Below are 24,277 nucleotides of genomic sequence, written 5' to 3'. Positions count from 1 at the left end.
CAAGTAACACCAGAGTTATGGCCCTTAGAAGTTTCTAGTGTTAACTATATAGGGTACTATAAATGTGGCAATTTCTGCATCATAACTTTTGATATATTTCACCTAGAACTATGAAACTTAAACAGAATTTAGATCACCATAATGTGGTTGTGTACACACAATTTCGTTTGGATTTATTTGTAAATTTAGAGTTATTGCCCTTTAATTGTATAAAAATCCACATATTTGTACAGAACAAACTTACCATTTGGTAGAATTTCATTAAATTTCTTTCATTCTTTTCCATGAACATTTATTGTAAACATGTGAAGTTGTGTACCCACACCTGGTCACCCCCTTACCTTGATCACACCCCTCCCCCGACCCCCCCCCCCCACCCCCCCCAAAAAAAATCATTATTTTACATTTTTTTCAGACAAACTTCATAAACATGTTCACCACTATGAGGTTATGGGGCCCATCAAGTTTCAGACAGATTGCCCAAGTAACAACAGAGTTATGGCCCTTAGAAGTTTCTAGTGTTAACTATAATATAGGGTACTATAGATCTATAGATATGGCAATTTCTGCATCATAACTTTTGATATATTTGACCTTGAACTATGAAACTTAAACAGAATTTAGAGCACTATAATGTGGTTGTGCACACACAATTTTGTACGGATTTTTAGACAATTAAAGGGCAATAACTCTGAAGTTACAAAAGAAAATCCCTTAGTAATTATAAATACAAAATAAAAACAAACTGATTCAGTGAATTTTGGCAAGAATTTATTTACAAAACCATTCATGTAGTCTTTAAAACATATAGAAAAGGTATCTACTGTGTTAGTCACACTGTAAATGTTTGATTTCTGTGTTATTCTTAAAGAAAGGTTAACTTAATGTATAATCATAACTGGTTATGCCTCCTTTTAGGGTCCAAGCAGGAAAAAAAAAAAATACCCGCTCGCTCCATGTAAAATCTACCCGCCTATGAAAAAATCAAAATTGAGAAAAAAATAAATAAAAATTCACTCGCTCGCTCCAATTTTTTTTGAAAATTTTCTGAAGAACTGTTAATCAATTTGGTATGGCCTTAAGGTGATAATAATGTGTCTTTAATCTGAGCTTTCAAACGACACATTAAAGGTAATTATTAAAAACAATATATCTTGAAACTGCTTCTCTTTAATCTACATAACATTAGAAGAAACAACATAAAAAAAGTTTTGTCACTCATTTTAATTCTTCATAGTTTGTTGTCTTCTTTGTTTTTAACGTATACCGTATTTAAGCTTCCGAAAAAGTAGCCTCAGTACCATTGTCTTTGGTTTCATTATGGAATATCCATGCTCTGTCTGTGCTCTTGAGTGCCTTGAAGGCATACATTGTTCCAACTGTCAGAATTGGGTACATTGTGATTGTTCTAAGTACTTGAAAACTTGGTCTGCTGCTCACTTAAACTTTCTGTGCAAATGTTGTGTTTCCTCTGGATTTAACTATGATGCAAGTGCAGCTTTGTCAAGGTAAATATAACTTCTTTATATTCAGCCGTTATGATTTTAGAATCATTTGTTGTTGTAATGATTTTTGGATAATAATGAAATATTTTCAAAGTTTGTATGCATTAAAACAGATACGTATTTCACTGACCAGTTATAAAAACTTTCATTAATCTTCAAGAAATCGTTTTGACTGACGTCTTTTTTAAAATAAAAATGTCTTTTCCATAAACCAGCAGGATATTTATAAGCATTTATCAAACAGTGAACAATATCTATTAAACTTAGTTTCAACTCCACTACAATAACTACTCAAATATGCAGGATATTTGCAACGCTCATAACACGTGCAAGAAAGTCTCGCAACTGTTCGTGTCTATTTTCTGTCCAGTACGGACATAATAAATATTATATGACATGACCCGTCAAAATGTTATTTGTTATTTAAATCTAATGTAGTTTAACTGAAATTGGAGAACATGTTATTTTTATAAAGTCTTTTTAGTACAATTTCTTTTATTTAGCTTACCATCAAAGACTGTTGTGTGATTCATAATTCCAGAGACGTATAAAAGCAACTTCCATTACTGACCTGTTATCTGCTTCAAATATCACGCGTCTGCAAAAATTTCCAAAATTGCTCATTTTGTAGCAAATATAACTTTTTTAAGGTATTTGTTTAACAAACATAAACTTTACATTTCCTAAAAGCATTAAGTATGAACTCTTGCTGCTGAAATTTTCAAAACTATATTTTGCATGTAATATTAAAAAAGCTAGGTAAAAGTTATCTACTAGCAGTGTTTAGTCAATTAATACTTCATCAATCCAAAAAAAAAAAAAACACACCTATCATATATGAGGGTAAAATTTAAAAGATAAATGCAAATATGAAAATATTTTACCTGCAGCAAGAGTTGAATATCTAAGCTTTCAGAAAATATAAATTTTATGTCTGTATGATAAATGGTCTGTGAGTTTGATAGATAGATAGATAGATAGATAGATAGATAGAGAGATCTTTTATTACAGTGACATTTGTACAACATAATAAATACAACAGCAAAATATAACTATTTTACAGTACAACCAGCCCATTGGCCCAATGGGCCATAAGTCACTATTTTATAACTTAAATTAATTTTGACATGGATAAAAAATCTGTAGATGGCTGATTCAAACATCTGATCATTTTTAGACTAAATGTTAGTAAACAGTATTCATATTCATCTAAATGTTAACCATTTTCTACGGTCGAATGCACATGACAGGAACTTAGCCATTTTCCTTGGAAAGTCAACTAATAATGTTTTAAATAAATCAACATCTGAAAAAGAGTTTCGCTCAGAGTCTGAGATAATTCTTTGAAATGTTCCTTGCCTTAAATCATTACATAAGTCACACTTTAAGAGGAAATGCCTTTCATCTACAATATCATTTTTTGTACAGTATTTGCATAATCTATTATTAAGGTCTTCGCCAATAAAACGGCCAGTTTCCACTCTAAGGGCAAGGACTCCACAACGGAACTGTGCCATGACTGAGCGTTCTCTTCTGGATAAATTAAGTTTAACATATGTTTCTGTTTCGTAATTACGTTTGAACAATTTATAGGTTCTCAGTTTCGGCGAATAATTCAGTTTTTCCAGCCACTCGTCAGCATAAAATCTAAATAATCTTTGTTTTGCCTCGGAGTCAAATATTAACTGAAATAGCTCCTTCAGCACTATGATGACGTTATTAAACTTGAGTACAATGTACAGAATCGAGTCAATACCAACAGAGTGTGTGTGTGTGTGTGTGTGTTCGGGTTTAACGTCTTTTTCAACAATTTTTCAGTCATATAAACGACGGTGTCTACTTGTAGCAGTGAGCAAAATGCCCAACTTTATAGTGCTGCCTCACTGGAATATCACGCCGTAGACACTTGGCATGATACCCCACTCAGTCACATTATACTGACACCGGGCTGACCGGTCCTAGCACTATCCCCTTAATGCTGTGCGCCAAGCGAGGAAGCTGCTAGTACCATTTTTTACGTCTTTGGTATGACGCGGCCGGGGATCGAACCCACGACCTCCGGCACTCGAAGCGGACGCTCTACCACTAGGCTACCCAGGCGGTCAATACCAACAGAAGATTTGTTTTTGGCAGACCTAATCACATAGAATAATTCTTCAATTGCAATGTCATGGTTTAAACGCATATGACTTACATACAAAGGATCAAGCATTTCATTCTCTATCACAGATTTATGTTGCTTACACTGATTATAAAAGATTTCGTCAAAATCTTCACTTTGATCGCCATTGTACAATTTTGTAAGGTCACATTTCCACTTTTCAAAAACCAAATTTTCGTCATAGCATATTTCACCTGACTCATCTATTATTTCGATTGGAATGCTTGAACACTTTCTGGGACCTAGAGATTTTACTTTCTGCCAGAAGTAATTTGGATTTTCCGTAGAAAGAGTTTCTATTTCGTCCGCCAAAGACTTTCGGAATTCATGTTCACATTGTCTCAAACGTTTATAAAAAGCGATCTCGCTTTAACTTAAACTGGTGTGATATCTGGGCAGCAAGCTTGAAACCGCGGAAATCTTTAAAAAATTGGCAACTTCTTCCCCCAAAGCACGCACTATCTCATTTGCTTATATTAATTAAATGTGAGAACAGCTCAAGAAACATGATACAGTATTAACACTTGTGTACCTGACTAAATTATTCATTTCTCTACGATACGTGATACAATTATTTATTTTATCTACCCATAATATAATCCATTAATATCCACTGATCAAAACACTGGTCTTTAAAAAATCATATGCAACCATAATTTGATAATGTTCAATAATTCAATTACTTATAAAATCATTTTCAAATAAAACAAACTTGTGACGACAATGATATTTAATACTATTCGATTACTTTATCAAAGGGAAGTAACTCAGTATACAATTATCACTCACTTTGATAAAATCCAAATTAAACCACTTTAAATTTGACAAATTTCTTCAAAATTTCGTCTGTTAAACTATATTATTATATGCTATCAGTATATATTAACTTAAATTTCATAACTGTTATACTTTTTAAAATATTTATAAGTAGTTTTCGGTAATCAAAACTGGTTTTCAGTAGTTTTCGGTAATGAAGTAGTTTTCGGTACTGGTACTGATGATAAACCCGGACAGATGATAAAGTCGACCACCTTGGAAATATTAGATTGCAATCAGTTATTTATAAAATTGAACAAACCATCTAATAGGTTCCACTTACAACACCAACTGGTGTAAACAAAAACAAAATTGGTAAATATTCTGTACGAATAAATGACTTACATTTATTTGTATAAAAAATATTTATCCAAAATTACTGGGGAATAGTGTTTTTTGCGCATGCTCACTGCCAAAACATGAAGGCCTGACATAGGGTCACACTTTTCATTACTTGATCAGGAATGACTGTTGCAGCTTTTTGAGAAAGTTTCAATATAATAATACCAAGAAAATTTTGTAAATGACAAAGTGGTCGAATTTATCATCAGTCAACGTTCATATAGTCCCCATTTTACAAACCCCTTTCAGGGCCTCACTTCGTGTTAGTTTACTTACTAAATATAAATTTGAATTATGTAAAGTTTTTATTTTGATACCGACCATTGATTACAATTTGCAGAAATAAAAAAGTTACATGTAAAAAACCTCATTTTCTATTCGGGTTTACCATCAGTACCAGTATATTACTGTGATGACATGATAAAGTTATGATTCAGGCCCCACATTTTATTTGTAACATGATGACCAAATGTGATTACATGTCACTACCGAAAATTGGTAAATGAGGACTGTAAGGACATACAAAACTGCCGTACTTGCAGGCCATTTCACTACAGAACTGTATTCGTACGGGAAAACCCCCAAAAATTGCCCCGTTACCCCTTTTGTCTATTTATTACGGAACTGCCGCCTAAAAATTATTCAAACGTGATATAGCATTTAATAATTACAAAATCAGCAAATATAACATAAATAACCATATAACATAAATAACCATGAACTGTCTTTCACGCTCTCCACAGCTTTGTTTACACCGGAAACAGTTTGGAAGGAAAGTGTCTTGCCGTCCGGTAACCGGACGCCTACCCGTTCTAGCAGTCCGAGTACCGGTTAGAGAACACTAATTGTTTTTCCCATAGACTTCCATCATAACATATAGGTCACAAAACAAGTAAATAGTTTTCCCTACATATTCTATATAAAACTGACATTTTTCAAAAGAGCTACCATACATTGCTAGACCCATTTCAGAGAACAAATCCTTACCTCATTTAAAAGAGTTATGATAAAACTGATATAAAATGAAGAGAAAAGTAGGGGTCATGTATCTTCTAAGAGAGATTTTTCTTGTCACATTTGCTGTGACCTGTAAGTACTACTCATACTAAAATTGAGCTTCACTTCACCAAATACAACCTGCTGTCCCATTTTTCCTACCAAAATGTCAAAAATACATCCACATGCCAAGTGAAAAATTAGTGTTCAAAAACCTGTCCGCCATTACGCGACTAGACCAGATAGTTCCCACGCTGGTTCCTTTGGTTAGGCCTATAAAAATGGCGTGTACAGCCTTCCATATATCGAAACATGTATATCCAATGACATTTTTTTTTCAAGAACTATCTTAGTTCCATCAAAATATCGGACAAAAAACATATGAATAGTGATACTTTATTATCCCCCGATGAAAGTCGGAGGGATATAGTTTTGGCGTTGGCCGTCCTTCCGTCCGGAGCCTAACCTAGGAAGTGGTTGGGAATATTTAAATAAAACTTCATTTACATGTTCACCACTATGCGGTTATGCGGCCCATCAAGTTTCAGTCAGATTGCCCAAGTAACAGCAGAGTTATGAAGTTTCTAGTGTTAACTATATAGGGTACTATAAATATGGCAATTTCTGCTTCATAACTTTTGATAATTTTGACCTAAAACTATGAAACTTAATTTGAATTTAGATCACCATAATGTTCTTTAGTAACTTCAGAGTTATTTCCCTTTAATTGTTTAAAAATCCACATATTTGTACATAACAAACTTACCATTGGTAGAATTTCATTAAACTTCTTTCATTCTTTTCCATGAACATTTATTATAAACATGTGAAGTTGTGTACCCACACCTGGTCACCCCCTTGCTTTGGTAACACCCTCCCCCTCCCCCACCCCTACCCCTCCCCCACCGCTACCCCTACCCCCACCCGCCCCAAAATCTTTTTTAAAAAATTCCATTTCTTGTTTTAGATTTTTTTCAAACCTTCCACGAATATTTATCAACATGCAAGTTGTACAATTCCCCCACCTCGCTCCTCCACCTAGTCATGCCCACCACCGATCATGCATCCCTCCCCACCCCTCAACATTTTTTTTTCATTTTTAATTTTCCATCAATATTTATAATCAACATGTGAAGTTTTGTTTCCTCACCCGTTCACCTTCCCCCCTCCACACACAAACACAAAAAAAAAGATTTTTTTTTTCATTCCTTTTTTTAAAACATGTTAAAACCTTCAACATGTGAAGTTGTAACCACACCCACCTTGCCCCCAGCCATGTTCAAGATATCTTACTTGATTGTGTTCTCTTAAGGACATCAGATTCTGTTCTTTTAAGTTCAAATGTACATGTTAAACAGCAACACTTGGTGCCAAACTACTCAAAGACAATATTTCGTTCAAATTACACTTCAAGCTCACATTTCAAATAACTCCATTTAATTCTAAAAGCTAAGCTTATTACAGTAAACATATTCCATTCAAAATAATTTCTTTAGTCAGGATCAACGTATCATGCATTTATTATGTGCACATTAGTTTTCTGTTAAATTGATTTTGACTAATGAAATTATTTGCTTCTTAGTAACATCCTTAACTTTTTTCCCGGATATATTTTTTTGCCATTCCTCACCACAAACCCTTTCGGCGGGGGATACCAATTCATCGAATTTGCTTGTTTAAGTAATTTTCTTGTGAATGAGATGACCCCCAGTTTACATCGCTGTCATGGCGGGAGAAATTCATTTGATAAAACTTTTTTTTAATATACATAAAACGTAGCCAGTTTTGTCAAAATGTATAATGCAATACTGTAAATGCAGTAAAACATTATATTTTGAAAAAAATAATCACTTCTTGGGTTTGTTTACATGACTGACCAATCAGAACGCACAGACGCTACCTTATTCCCAGGTATAAACTAATCTCATTCCCAGGAAGTTCCCTGCACTTTTTTGAATTGGTGGTCTCTGACCTATACAGAGTAGACCCTGTACTTTTTTGAATTGGTGGTCTCTGACCTATACAGAGTAGACACTCATTGAAAACCTTTAGATTTGAACCGCCAAATGCGCATGAAGAAAGTAGTCCTAGGTAAACAAAAAGAAAGCAGCGGTAAGCTTTTGCGGTATCAACTGGAAAAAATGTATTTGAAATGATATTACTTACAAAATAAAAATCACCCAAGAGAAATTCGCTGTTAAAATATTGTAATTACAGAATTTAAAAGAAATGTATTCCTACGCGAAAGTGGAATCATGCCTATCACGCGTGAACTGTATATATTCGTTGGGGAGCAGCTTATCGATTCATTAAACAAGCCAGGTATAAAATTAGTGAAAGATAGCAATCGTTGATTGGCTGAGTGTATATATCGATGTAAACATCACACGGAGCTTCCCTTTTTTATCGTTTTGGTCGGCTGCTTGCTATGGTAGATCTATATACATTAAGACTTATTTCATTATGCGATGGAATTTACAAAAATATTAGAGTTTTCAGCAAAAACCAAGTATGTATGTTTTGCATTAATAAAGAAATAAACACAAAAACAATTTTCAAACAAGTTGAATGTGTTACAAAAAGTAAATGATGGATACACAGACAATTAAACTATCTTTAGAACCCCAATTAGGTATACTTAATTACAATGTAGAGAATTAGATCTATACTATTATATTTTACACCATGAACTACATATGACTGGAATTATCTGCGCTTACCAGTTGTGTATTTTTTAAACCTTCATAGTTGTAGATTTAACATGTAATGTTTAAAGTTGAGTTCTTTGCTTTTATGAGGATTAACACAATTCAATACCAATTTCTATTAGGGAAAGCCTGGCTATTTTTAGATTAGCATCCGAGCGGCGGATCATGGTGTTGATACAGAAGTCTGTACGCTTGTCGTTGAGTCACGGACAGTGGACAGTTTCGCATTTTTTAAATAAAATAGGTAGATGTACTTTAATGGCCTTTATATTCAACTTGTTTTTTTGGTGTTTATAGAACTAAGGAGCCCGTCTGCTTAGCTCAATAGGGAGAGCGAATTTCTACGGATCTCAGGGTCGTAAGCTCGAGCCCTGGGCGAGGCGTATGTTCTCCGTGGCGTTTTGATAAAAGACATTGTGTCTGAAATCATTCGTCCTCCACCTCTGATTCATGTGGGGATGTTGGCAGTTACTTGCGGAGAACAGGTTTGTACTGGTACAGAATCCAGGAACACTGGTTAGGTTAACTGCCCGCCGTTACATAACTGAAATACTGTTGAAAAACGGCGTTTAAACCCAAAAACAAACAAAACAAAAATATTATGCAAAATAAATATTAAATAAATGCTTGAATCGATTTTCCTGGCTCCGTGTACAGGCGACCGGGTCTAAAATCTTACCTGAGGTAACGGAAGTCAGAAAAAAATAGGATCCATCCAGATTCAGCTCAAATTTGTGTAAAAAGTAAATGGTTATGAGACACTTTTCTTCCCACCATTATTTTCGTCTGGTCACATGATTTAAAAATATGCATATGTTTCAGGTCAGTCATTTGCAGATAATGCGTTACAGGTGTGCATTTTGGGCCATTTTTGCCTGAAAATTTAGTGTCCTAAAACTGCAGTTTTACTCGTTTTTATCATAGAAACAACAGAATCGACAGGCTGAAAATGTCGCATGATGAAGTGTTAAATATTAGTCCAAATAATAGGACGTTTCAGGACAACGTGATAACTTTTTACTGTCGCTGTCCCGTCACGTCCAAACTTATTCTGCATATTTCTGTTAGGAAATCCCAAATAGAAATCCTTTGGGAACAATTTCTGGTACATGTACAAAGTATTTGTAATGATTACATCTCTGATAATGAATTTATGTTGACATTAAAGCATAAACTTACCTTGCTGATATTTTATGAATGTATATTTTGTGTTTTGTTTCTACAATTTAGTGTTATTGGCAGTCTGATGTGTATACTGAAACCGGTGTCAGGGTAGATATCTCCTCACACCTGTCACTTCATATTTTCGAAGATTTAAGTCTCTTATTTCAAATTATGAGTTATATTCAACTCATTTGAAGTTTCTGCGTGAATATTAAATGTCTAATTTATGAGAGCAAGTAAGTCTGACAAGTAAATTATGGCTTTTTGGGATTTTTTAATGTCTTCATTTTCCTAACAGTACGGGTAAGGCTTAGAGGGATGACAACTAAAAACTATCAGATCATAAAATAAGTCACCCCGATAAACCAAATGAGTAAGGCTAGTTAAATATATGCTCTACATCCGCTCAACACTTCCCGGGAATTTCTCAAAATTGGATTTTTTTTTCGCACTGGTATCAACACAGATTTGTGGAATCTCAAAATTTACTATTCCATGCCCCCATAGCTAAGACAGATCAGTGGAACAGACTACAAATGGCACCAATAAAACGAAGAGTCTTTTTTTCATGATCTGCAATGAGTCCCTTGCTGTCAGCACTTTCAGTGCTTTGATTTTTCTAAGCGTTCGGTAATCATTTTGTTTAAGAATAGTGTAATGATTTTATTTAATGTAATATTTTTGTTTGCCCGAGGCAGCAATATTCTTTGAGGGGTCAAAACAAAACACCGAGGTCTGACACTTCCTTCCAAACTGTTTCCGGTGTAAACAAAGCCGTTGGAGAGCGTGAAATACAGTTCATGGTTATAGATGTTATATTTGCTGATCTTGTAATTATTAAATAATGCTATATCACGTATGAATAATTTTAGGCGGCAGTTTAGTAATAAATAGACAAAAGAGGTAGATGTGAAAATGTAACGGGCCAATTATTTTGGGTTTTGGGATTCTTCCATAAAATATCCTAGTCTGTTACACTGGTCTGTCTAGCAATACAAGTAATATGTAGTATAAACGCGTGGAAGAGTCTATAAAATATCCCCCACCCCCTGTGGAAGCAGTTTGTTTGAAGAAAATTACCCCCCCCCCCCACCCATTCCCGAAGACATTTTACCCTCCTCCCCCTTTTACACACCGGTTACCTAAAAATACCCCCTCCCCTTCCTTAACAATATCCCGTCCTCCCATCTGGTCCTGCAGATAACCCATTTATTTGTAAAATACCCACTCCCCGGCTTGTGAACTGCTTCCACACTGCACAAACAAAATACAACCCCACTTCCTTCCCTCTAGACACCCCCTGTTTCTCTTATCCGTACCCTTGTCCAAAAAAAACTGCTTCCACAGTTGAGGATATTTTCTGGAATAGGCCATTAGTTGTTTTGGCCCAGACTATTATTATTATTGACTAAAGATTGACTGGATTTGTTCTTACCCAGGTGGTTGTTCTCGAGAGCGAGAAAACTGTTGAAGTTCCTGTGACATCTGGTGTGCCCCGAGGGTCTGTCCTCGGGCCTCTCCTTTAGTCTTTCTTCTGTACATCAATGACTTACCTGACCATGTTAAATCCCAGGTCCGACTTTTGCTGATGACACAGCTGTCTATCTAACTATTAATAATACAACTGATTGCAATAAGTTACAACATGATCTTGACACCCTACAGATCGGGAAAGTAAATGGGAAGGCAGTGGCTAGTGAACCGTCATCGGTGCGTGCACTAGACCTCAGGTCTGCTGCACGGTCACAAGACCTCAGGTCAGCTGCACTGGCATTTTTGTTATATATAAAATATAGCCTATATATAAAATATAGCCTTTATGTGAAGTATTATTATAATGATACTGTCACCGGTAATATGTATGAACATTATTAAAAATTAAGTTCGAATTTCAATTTTGATAGACGTATATATATATATATCCAAATACAGACAATAATTAATCTTATTTATTATATTTAAGAAATAATTTATAGCAAAGGCTTTAACACTATTTATGCACGATGGGTGGTTATACGTCGGGCGTAATAAAAATTATTTGAACGACGCATTACCACCCGAGTGTATAAATATAGTGTTAAAGCACGCTTGTGCTATAAATTATTTCGATTCTAATATGCCCTTAATCTCAAACACTAGATAAAATATAGAAGCACTCTTTCTTGGTCGCAACAAAAAAATTGACGTCACCGCGCTTTAACGTGACGTCATTCTAGCGTAAAAGTGTTTTAACAGAGACAAGCATATTATATAAATTATGTAAAAAATCGGCTCCTATTTCACAATTTAATATGAACAGGCAGAAAACAACCCGTATTATATCTTTTAAATTCCGTATTGTACCTTTTGTATTTTATGCTGCCGGACTACTTTCATTAATATGCATGACCTGACACAGCTCTATAAAAAGCGCACATAAAAACTTCACTAGTTCCATTATAATATCGATAAACAGTGGAGATTTCGTTCAATAACAAAACAACAAACAAAAAGGTAGAGGTATATAGAAAAAGAGTCATTATAATAGTAGCTAGATATGGGATTTTGTATTCGGCTCTCATGGATTTTGCAAGGTCGGATCACACTCGGCGCGCAGATCGAGCTACTGTTATATTAACCCTATTATATTCAACTTACTTAAATTGACATAAATATATGATATTCATGAAAATTCAAAATTAGTATCTTCTTTTTTTCAATGAAATTCATTCTGTCATAGCCGGACTACTTTCATTATTATGCATGACCTGACACAGCTCTCTCTCTCTCTCTCTCTCTCTCTCTCTCTCTCTCTCTCCACACTGGCCATAGCTTTATCAGATCAAATGGTTCCGACGTTGTTTTAGCGATGAATTTTACGCCGATCAGATGGAGAAATATGGCCGATACTACAAATTTCCGGTATTGTAAGTATGATTTAAAGGAATTTCTACCCGTTAAATAACGAATCAAATGAAAACGATGGGTGCACCTGGTGCGCAAATGTATCTATGTTTTAGCACATGTGTCCATTTAGCTGAGATTTGTGCCGTTTATTCAAAGAGCTATAAAAATAAATGTATTTTATACTTCTTTGTTCTTCAAACACTTCTGTACAGTTCGGCGGGGGAAGTAGATTTTTTTACAGTTTTTGACAATATCGCCTCAAATATAGTGTTTATCTGGAACAAGTAACTGTTAAACACTTTTTATGTAAAGGGCTAGTTCTTAAAACAAAGCGTGTGTATCTTCATAGAATTATTCAGGGTTATTTCTGAACAAGAAATATCTTTAAAAATGATGGTCGGCGAATTGTAATAAGGAAAGAAGTTTATGAATTTTTCATCTAACATTCATCTTTCATCTAACATTTTTCAAATTGCAAAACTAAACACCGCACTTTAACAATTTAAATGGTTCTCTTTTAATTTTTCGCAAAGGTTTCGTAGGGTTGCAATTTTGTTTCATTTATCCTTAGACGAATAATTACAGCAGTAGTTTGGTGAAGATTCATGAAGCGGATCATGAGAAGAGGTCATTAAACGCTGCGCGCCTAATAAAGCTACAAATGCTACAAATCAAGTTTGATTAGAATACTTGAGAAAAAATCAATTAAAGGATTTTTTATTTATTATTTTTATTTATTTCTAAAATAGGCCAACTGATTCCGCTTTAACAAATACATATTCGCTATTCATGAATCTTTGGACAATGACGTCACACCTATAAAAAAGTGAAGGTCAAGCAAAACATACAATTGCAATTATTTCAATATTTCTGTTTCATAAGCAAAGTTTGACCGTAGTCATATCACATAGATAAACTGTATGCAGCGTACCTTCATTTCAGTGTAATGAGATTCAGTCATTATATAGCATATATATAATAAAACAGATTTCAACTGAGTTCAGTACTTGCATACCATACTAAAGAAAAATATTCATATATAATAAATCAGTTAAATAATTTATAACAAATATATCAAAGCAAACAAGTCCTCATTTTAATATGCAATCTGAATAAGTCACAAAAGCAAGAAACCTTTTCATATACAGACGACAATTGTAACAAGGAAAATCTTTTAAAAAGCACTTCTCTACATAAAAGACTCTTATCACACCCTTATTCGTGTGATACACAGACCGTATTCAGCTCTTTCTTTAATTTGATATATGTTGGTATTTGAACAGGTTTTTATCATATTTATTACACTTACTTATCATTTTGAGATATATCAATATTCTTGCTAAATATACTGAGCCAAAGTTAGCTTTAAAACTGTGAACAGCGTCGTTTAGGATAAACGCTTGTCTACATTTCACTCAGTGTAGCACAATCAATAGAGTGAAAGAAATTGACACTCTCGTCCAGTCAGGCAGAGTGTTGCATAAATCTTCCATTTTGATAAATTATCTATAATGCGTTATCAAGTAGTTTGATTTGCAAACTGAAGTCACGTGGCATAGGTAACGAAAACAAATTTAGACGGCGTCGCCGAAAAATCGGCCGAAAACCTAATGCAACGCCGTTTCGAGTGGGTCGCTGTGCAACGCAATCAAGTAGAAACCGTTCTGTGTCTTACTTGCGGAGTCTTAACCGTCTTCAAAAATGAAACTTGATTGCGTTGCATAGCCACCCACTCGAAACGGCGTTGCATTAGGTTTTCGGCCGATTTTTCAGAAATAACCCTGAATAATTCTATGAAAACACACACGCTTTATTTTAAGAGGTAGCCATTTACATAAAAAGTGTTTTAACAGTTACTTGTTCCCGATTAACACTATATTTGGTGCGATATTGTCAAAAACTGTAAAAAATCTCCTTCCCCCGCCGGACTGTACAGAAGTGTTTGAATAAACGGCAAAAATCACAGCTAAATGGACAAACAACGTTGGAACCACTTGATCTGATAAAGCTATGGCCAGTGTGCTCTCTCTCTCGATCGATCGATAGATAGATTTTCATGCATGGGCTGTATTCATTTTTTTAAGCGAACTTTTAACATATGCATGCAGTAGTATGGCTTTCCAACCATTAAAGGACACACATAACTTATAATGCGTAGTATTTAATAGCAGAGCTACCGGCGCCGCAAAGCGGCGCCGACAGCGTCGCATTACGGTTAGACGTGTGAAAAAGAAAATGAATAAAACTGTGTATAGAATTACTATAGAGTTGAAAATTCGTGGTACTTTTTTGGAATCGGTGTTGTTCGGGTTTCTTCCAGCACACAATGCTCATAGTAATTAATCAGTAAGACGTCAGTAGACGCTTGCTGTTTACGGTTGACAAAAGCGTTTCGCTTACTGCTTTGAACGTAGAATAAAAATGTAAATGAGCGTCTGATTTTAGTGCTAAATACATTTTCTACGAAGAAAAAAAAAAGATAAAATACAATGTTTTCAATGCGAAACGATTTTCGTCACGCTGCCATAACTGAAATTTATTTTTTATTTCTTGTTTATTAGATTGTATGTCTCCGAATGTTAGATTTAAAGTATCATATAACTGTTCTCTGTTATTAACTCTCCTGCATTCGAGTAAAAAATGCGTTTCAGCTTCAACTATATTACAGACTGAGCAAAGCCTTTCAGACCTTGGTGTTTTGGACCTTGTATATCTACCTCGTTCTATTAGTAATTTATGACTGGATATCCTTAGCGCAGTTAAATTCTTTGTTACTGACTTAGTTAATCCTATTGTGTGATATGGTTGTAACTGAAACGTGCCATATATTTTTGCAAAGAAGTTTAGTTTATCATCCTTGGAGTTTCGAAGGTATTCGATGTGGTTTAACATGTTTTGCTTACTGTTTTCATTTACAACTGTTTTGATAGACTTATTGTCCGTATTTTTGACTTTAATATTGTAATAGCTGGAAATCTGATAACCCAACTTTCGTGTATCCGGATATCATTCACTTTACGAACCAGTACTCACCATGTGTAGAATACAGATTTTAATCCAGTTTCCTTTAATGTATGTTTAGTACTGACATAACACTTTGATTTCATCAGAGAATCTTTGCTTGTTATAAATCACTTTTGTTAATATTTCGATTTCCAGCATTCCTGCATGATGTATTTACAAGTTGAATATGTCCGCCATTTTTGTTATGAATGTTTGCGCATGAATTTTGGTAATTTTGCAGGGAATGCTTAAATGACTGATTTATATTGCCATAGAATACTGTTTTGTTAACTTTGATTGTTTTAAAAGTAAATCTTATTCGGAAGCGAATATGTAATTAGCAAACTTCAGAAATATTCTGGAACGCTCCGTGTAACTATTTGTCTGCTTTGAACGCGCAATGCTGGAAAATGCTGGAACGCTATATTTTCGTCTCTAGTTTGGTTTATCGGAGACAATTATATCAGTTCCCCTTTTTAAATCAATTCTTTGTATCTGCCCTTACCTTTTAATCCCTTTACAGCAGCACAGTTTACGTTAATTCCATATTATTTAATGTTTACTGTGACTTGACCCGATAACACTGACAGCGCGCTTTTTGTGTCAAGGATTTTGATTGGTCCCCAGCATTCCAGCATCCCTTCCAGCATTGCGTCAGTTATAAAAGGACGCACGTTCCAGCAATCTGGGTCAGTTGCAACAATAACAATAACATTGATCTACTTTTAAAGTTCGATCTTCAACAAATTTCAAAAATGCAGTCAAGCTCTGAAGCTTTAGGTACAAGCGGTTTACCAAATTTCCTTTAATATACTATCGCTATATTCTAGAATCGTGAATTATATCGTAGATCTCTATAAAATATGGTTTTAGTAGAACTTTGATAAAAACTAAATGGCTGAAAGTAGTTCTTTGCAACTGGTCCATTGCTGTGTCTGCCTTTAATCTCCTACGTGTTTCTCATTTTTATTGTAAGAAGCATATTTTGTCGTTAATATATTGAATACGTTATCGTTAAATTAAATAACATATAAAACTCTGAACTTCATTACTGTTATCATTTAAAGTGTATTTATAGGATCAGTTCCTCCACCATAGCCCGATCCATATCTACAACAAACCATTTTATAGAAATGGTTTCTTCGTAATCCGTGCTCTTAGTCACAAACAACTTTCTCACCATTGGCTCAACTTTCGCACTCGGCTTTCTCCACCAAAACTGATCATCTGAAACAACGTAGACCTTCCACTCGACAAGACTGACACAGCAATGATGCGATTTACTCAGCGAATATGATAAGAGTGACTAAGAGTGCAGATTAAATATTCCTAGTCCATCCTGTATACATATTTGACAGAAACACAAAAGCATGGGTGCTTACAATATTAAACCTTTCCTCCAGATCTTTTATGGAATTGAGCCATGACTTGGATCCGCTAGCCTGTAACATTTCATCACATTTGAAAACATCCATAAGAAGTTTATTTGACGTGTTTTCACGAATTCTTTTATAGAAAATGTTTTTAATGTTTTTAATGTTTTTAAATATGACCTTCCGTTAAGACACAAATTCCAGAAATTTGAGGGCAACGCCAATGTACATGATATATGCGAGTTGGGTGATACCCTATCTCCATAATAATTAAAACGCGTATTATCTCCTTTTGGTCGAGAATACTTGCGGGTTAACATGATAAAATATATTTCAGAATGTCTAGTTACATGTTAAAATGACACAAATTGTGAATATAAGTGGTTAAACAGAGTAAAAAGCATATTAAATGATGTTGTACTAATCAAAACAATTTCACTGAAATTAATATTCATAAGCAGGTGAAACAGATTTTAAAAGACCAATTTTTAGGCAATCTTGGTTCGAGTAAACTAATCGATTAAGAGGCAAATATATATGAGTTTTAAAGATTGTTTCGAGTTAGAACAATATTTTGCATTACTTTCTCAATCAGACTATGCGATGGTAAAATTCAACAACAACACGTGAATATTTATCTTTTATCAACGTTTCGGCGCTTTCATCAGGATAAATACATAATAAAACAACGGACGTGACGTTGAATGGCGGAAAAAATATATACTGTTTTTTTTAAAAAATTACATAAATTAATGTGAATAACAGATAGCAAGTTTAGTACATTACGGATATAAGAATACAGGATTTCCTATAGCAGTATATATAAAAAAAAAACGCAATAGCACTAAACAAACACATATACATGTAAAATTCATTACACATTAAGCAATGTTTTAGAATTAAGTCCATCAGGATTGAGTGTTTTTAACTTATGAATCCAGAATGTTTCCTTGCATAACCGGTTAATAGGCATAAATGTGAAGTCGTCAATACTTTTTTTTTTTTTTTTTTTTTTTTTTTTTTTTTAATCAGACTATATCACCCTCTTTAAATTCAGGACTGCCAATCACAGTACCAATTGAAACTGATAGATGGGATGGTACACCGATCTATGATGAAATTGGCTCGAGAATATAAGATTCTTTCACTGGTTGTAGGTGCAGATGGGAATATCCGGCCTCGAGGGTAACTGTTTAGGCGGTAACGAGGCTCCTGCCGAGTTCCGCCTAAACAGTTACCCGAGTGCCGGATATTTCCATCTGCACCTATAACCAGTGACAGAATCTTTTTCTTGCATACCGATTTCAAGAAATGATAATAAAAATAAAATCAATCGAACGGCTTTCTTTTTAGAACTTTTTCTATAGCAGCGTATTTAAACAAAATGCGGGAAACCAACGTCCGTAAACAGGAAAGACGTCATGACGTTTCAAAGACAAATAACAATGTTTAGTTCCGGTTTTGTTTTATCAGTTTGCAGCGTAACGTTATGAATTTTTGATAAAATAACGTGATTTAAATCGAGAAATATACTATCAGGAACTCTCAAGGTATTGGATTTTTATTCCGTTTTTTAAATAAAATATAAATTACTACATAAATCTTCTACATATATGTAGTTCGTAAATACGTCATTTACAGCACGAGAGTTATCTTACATTTTTCCAGCACCGGTACAAATACCGGAAATCCCCGTCTGGTATGCAAGAAAACAAACATTATCTATTTTCATGTGACTTCTTTCAGCAATCTAGAAATAGGCTCGTTAGTAACATTTATATAATACCCATGGTACCAGTGATTTTTGTTTTAAAACAATACTTTCAAGTACGGAAGTTCTTACTTGTGTAAAACTTGTGTAAATTTGTTAAAATAATAATGTCAGAAGTACTCTAACTTTCTCAATCTGCCTCTCGCAATAATACTCACTTATTTGAAATATTAATGCTGCGTTTACACTTAGCCACGATGTCCACGATGTCCACGATTTGAGAGAAGCGTGATGAGCGTTGGAGGTTTTGGGATCAAATCGTGGTGATGTTGAGGGAACTTGGTGGAATCGTGATGATCGTAAGGGAACTTGGTGGAATCGTGATGATCGTAAGGGAACTTAGTGGAATCGTTATGATCGTAAGGATCGTGACAAAACTTTTGACGGTCAAAATTTTTTCCACGATTATCCCGATTTATCGTTAAATCTTGAGAGAGTGTGAAAGAACGTTGAAATCGTAGTAGAGCGTAATGCAGCTTAACAGATCTTAACGTAGCGCATCAGACCTTGATGCTCTATCGTAGGGGGATTTTTTTTCAGGCGCCTTCGAAACGGGTTACCCCATTTATTTTCCCCGTCAATGGCGTGATAGGGGTCGGGGAGCATCCGCCTATCCGCCTTACAATAAATAAATCATTATCAACAAGCAATAAAATACATTATAAATAAAAAAATAAAATGAAACACATAATTTCATATCTCCAAGAGAAATGTTTAAGTAATACTGAAATAAATGACATTGATGTGTAACAATTCATAAGCACAATCAGCTACAACATTTAAAGAATGAGTTTAGACTATATGTTATGTAAAAAACATCATTTCAACAAACAGTATCAATAGTCGCCTTTGGGGGATCTTGGTGAACTTGGAAACACGATTCTAAGTTCCACTAGATCTGGAGGCATCCTTACATAGTTGACGTAGGAGCCAACATCTTCACGCCTAAGTTCTCTGTTGAAAAGTTGAGAGTATTGTCCCAACTAATGCCTTCTGTTCTCACTTAACCATGGTCTCACCCAGCAGGTCCTAGGCCTTCTATTTCTTCTTCTCCTTCCTCTCTCTTCTGTCCTGCCCTTTTCCGTTCCTTGTTGCTGCTGCCTACGAGTAACTACATAGGCATACACGAATATTGCCAATTCAGCATCTTGTTCATCTCTTGGATGCATAGCTCGTTCCTCTTTGGAATCTTTGGAGAGAATGAGAGGATGACACATGCAATGCAAGAGACGAAGAAGATGCTGAATTGGCAATTTTCATGTATGCTTATATCACGGTGTATACCCATATCGGATCCCTCTCTGGGGGAATTGAGAAAACGGATCCCTCTCTGTTTGCGCACAGGACACTCTCTGTGCTAAGCAATGAACTCCAACGTCAGTCAGCTCGGAAAATCAAATTTTTCATCCTAAACACATTTTTGTGCATAAAAACATATGGCCCACAGAATGGCGTAGCTATATACCATTGCTTTTTTATTGTTACATTTGTTTTATCAGTTGACACAAGTCCAAACGAAGATGGAGTATAGCCGGAGGTACTGGCTTGGATGAACATTGTTTTATGTTTATGAAACTTATATACGACTTTCCTTGAATATAGTAAATATCTAGTACCTTAGATGTGAAGCCGTTGATCCTATCTTATTTGTAAATACACAATATGTGGATATTTTCATCATATTTCCTTAAAAACGCTCTACTTTCGATTTCGTTAATGCACGGGATTCCTCTCATTCGGCTCAATTTTGCCTCACAGGATCCCTCTTGACTCTCTACACACGGCACGGAAACCCACTCGGACACAATTATTTTTCTATCGGCACAGGTGCCCTCTCAATTTAACTTCAATGTTAGAGTTATGAAATGGTGTTCGTATTTAAAAGCAAAACAATAATTATAGGTAAACAATAATTATAGGTTATTACCTATGCACAAGTTTTGCAGCGGAAATAGATAGTACGATTTTAGGAGCGCAATATTTTTTCGCTGAAGAACGATCGAGTGCATATTTATCGATGCAAAGATGGTAACCTTCTTATTACATACGCATACAATGTAATGTAACTGCACTATATTTTTTTTTCAATAGTCTGAATAAGATTGACAATACTGAACTAAATAAAAAAAGTTAATGCCACGACACACATTCAGTTACGCCACGCATCCGATATGAAAGTCAGGCGTCAGTGTATGTACCGATGTTTTCGGTACAGACTTGTGTGCCCGGGCGGACGGGGTTTTGTTATGATAAGTACAGATGTGTTGCTGAACCTTTTCAGACTAGCTATGCATGAATGCCCCCTCTTTGTATCAAATCAAATTATACAAATTCGCGTTTAAAAGTTACTTGTGTATCACTAAGATATCTACGGAAGAGCATTAGTGTCAAGTGCGTTTCGGGTTAGTAACTCGAAATTTCGAATTTTGAGCAAAGAAGTATAAAATACATAGAATGGCAACTGGCTGTAATCTCGCGTGAGCTCGTGTCAGAGCGTGATTAGGCGTTATCTTACTAAAAACAAACATCGGCGAGCATGGAGTTACAATTTGTACCTTTAAAACTACATTTAAAATACACGTTAGCTTCTAAAACAAAATTAGTTTAATGTGAAATGGTCTTAAGACACGAAGTACACGTTTTTTTGCCATCGAAAGAAGCATGGTCATACGGTGATAATTATTTTACCGATGAATAATTGCTTTCGCATACAAAATGGCGCGTGGAGAAAGCGCCACTTCCGGTAAACGACTCTTACGAGATCTCGTTTTTTTGTCCCGGGAGGTTGGCGAGATTTGCTCTATGTGCCTTTCAAGTTGCCAATCTATTTATCTTTTATAGCTCTTTGTTTTGAGTTACTGTCTTGCCCTTTTATCAGCAAAATTTGAACGTCCGTCCGTCAGTCAAAGGCCAAAAATGTAATGGACGACTTTTGACTCTTCAAAGTGGAATCATCTATATACACATCCATATATTGTACCGAACATGTAGGGACTTGAACATATACTACAATACATCAATGTATGACCTACTATAGCATCTAAAGCTACGCCAGATTTCAAACTGTATTCAGGATATATATACCCTCATTTACATGCATAATATATTCATGTGTTAGGGGCTCGAACTAGGTCGAAAACCTTCCAGACATGGTCAAAATAGCGAAATATTTTAAGTTTGAATACTTCCCGGTCACCTTCTATGACCTCTCCTCAAAATCAAGGTCTGTCAAGGTACCCAATCTTGGTTAGACTCATAATTACACTTTCATTTAGGTATGTCTATATTTCATTGACATATGGGCTCAATCTAGGTCGGAAACCTGCCAGACTTAAGCATGGTTTAGGCACCTGAGGTCTTCCTCCAACATAAAAGCTGAGAAGTCGCCTCTGTCGGTGGGACGTTACACCCAACAAAATCAATGAATAAAGAAACATTGTTTAAATAGAGATATTTTTATGAGCAAACGCTGCCTTGTGACCCTGTAAGGCTACCCAATGACTACACCAGGTACCTAATCTTGGCCAGGACCTATTACATCAACGTAAACAATTGTAGTTAGTGACTCGAAATTTCAAGACATATGGGCTCAAACTCGAAATTTCGAGATATTAACTCGAAATTTCGACTAAGTAACTCGAAATCTCAACTTGAACGTTATGTGAAATTACTGATTTATTTTCAATTTAAAAGCATATTAAGGGAAGTAAAGACACCATGATCTATACCCTTAGAAACAGATGTTGTTTTCAATAAGAATACCATCTCAAAATTCAAACACTGAAGTTGAGGGTACCGGTGCCGATAGAATATTTTGTCGAAGAGGGTTCCCGTGCCGGGTGCTGAGAGTCAAGAGTGATCCTGTGAGGCAAAATTGCACCGACTGAGAGGGGTCCCGTGCTTCAACGAAATCGAAAGTAGGGCGTTTTAAGGAAACATAATGAAAATATCCACCACATAAAGTGTGTTTACAAGTATGATGGGATCAACGACCTCACAATAAGGACCAGTTATTTGCTATATTTGAGAAAGTCGTATATAAGTTTCATAAACATCACATGATGTTCATCCAAGCCAGTACCCTCCGTCTTACATTACATCTTCGTTTGGACTTGTGTGAACTGATAAAACAAATGTAACGATAAAAAGACATTGGCATATATCTACGTCATTCCGTGGGCCATATGTTTTTATGCACACAATAACGAAAAATTTGATTTTCCGAGTTGACTGACAGTGGAGTTCATTGTTTAGCACAGAGAGTGTCCTGTGCGCGAACAGAGAGGGATCCGTTTTCTCAATTTCCACAGAGAGGGATCCGATACGGGTATACACCGTGTATATAGTTACTGGTCGGCAGCAGCAACAAGGGACGGAAAAGGGCAGGATAGAAGAAAGAGGAAGGAAATGAAGAAATAGAAGGCCTAGGACCTGCAGGATCTCATTTGAACTTAAGGAATCGTGTTTCACCCATATCCCTACGATGGAGCATTAAGGTCTTATGCGCTATGTTAAGGTCTGCGTTTTATCACGCTCTCTCAGAATTTAACGATAAATTGGGTTAATCGTGGAAACATTTTTGACTGTCAAGGTTATAACACACTAAATAGCTGTTGTTCTTTACTCTATATAAAATTGACCTATTTCCAATGGCCGCAGCACACATCAGGACCCATTTTAAAAGTCTGTAACCTACATTTTCTTGAAGAATATTGTCAGTGCTAAATAAAAATCAAAAGAAAAGTGGGGTCCATGTTTGATGCAAGAAAAATAATTTCAGTCAAACACACAAACTGCAAAATCAGCTAAAAAAATGAGACACCAAATTATACTGGTGGTGTATGATCTAAGTTTCCATGAAAAATTTTGTCATGTTGTTATTTCATTATGAAAATGCTACATACACAGTGCACAATCACGTGGTCTATGACGTCATGCTATAGGTATTGCGGCAGGCATTTTTTGTAAACAAAGCGTCGATTCAAGAAGAAAATTCGTCGTAAGTATTTTGTTTCGAATTTTTGTAAAATGTCTTTAGTATGTTGCAAGTCCTTTTATAGATGCGTATCTCCGATCACACAGCATCTGCCCGTGTCTGCTTTAGTTTGGCTAGAAAACGGGACAAACTGACCAAAATCACAAAATCGCTCTTGCTATTGCTCCAAGCTGATTCCAGAACCGCATTAAAACCAGCTTTCTCTTGCTGAAGTCTTCAAATGGCCGTTTTGATATGGTAATTTTTGTCTTCAAACATTCGCTGATTGTTTTTCATGTTAAAGGTGTTATTTTCAGGTAAAAACCAAGGATAAAAAGATATGATATTGCGGCAAGTTCTAAAAGATAAATGCTATCGCAACAAGCTGAAACTTTTATGTGCAATGATGGTGGCTTGAAAGGTTTGAGCTAGATTTTCAGGATAAAACAAAGGCTTTGAAGCATAATGAACATGTTTATGTGTAAATATAGAGCCGTAATTAAGCACACATTCAAGACACAAGCGTAATAATTATTTCTTGCTTAACGCACCGCTAAATATTCAAATTTTAAAAATC

At 35.3% G+C, this 24,277-nt stretch overlaps 1 protein-coding gene across 8 annotated transcripts in view; it reads right to left on the bottom strand.

The window, feature by feature from the left end:
- LOC123524452 (hydroxymethylglutaryl-CoA synthase 1-like) overlaps nucleotides 1-5,646 on the bottom strand; it is a 369,785-nt gene extending 364,139 nt beyond the window's left edge. For 7 of the 8 annotated variants that reach the window (XM_053538857.1, XM_045302659.2, XM_053538854.1 and 4 more), the window contains exon 1: nucleotides 5,540-5,646. The gene's annotated coding sequence lies outside the window, so the exon portion shown is untranslated. Of the gene's footprint in view, nucleotides 1-5,522 lie in introns of all 8 variants that reach the window. The other variant, XM_045302658.2, reaches the window with a different exon arrangement.
- Nucleotides 5,647-24,277: the final 18,631 nt, after the last annotated feature.

Source organism: Mercenaria mercenaria, chromosome 3, assembly GCF_021730395.1.
Source record: "Mercenaria mercenaria strain notata chromosome 3, MADL_Memer_1, whole genome shotgun sequence".
Classification (NCBI taxonomy): domain Eukaryota; kingdom Metazoa; phylum Mollusca; class Bivalvia; order Venerida; family Veneridae; genus Mercenaria; species Mercenaria mercenaria.
The sequence above is the reverse complement of the archived record's forward strand: the minus strand, read 5'-3'. Positions and strand labels throughout refer to the sequence as shown.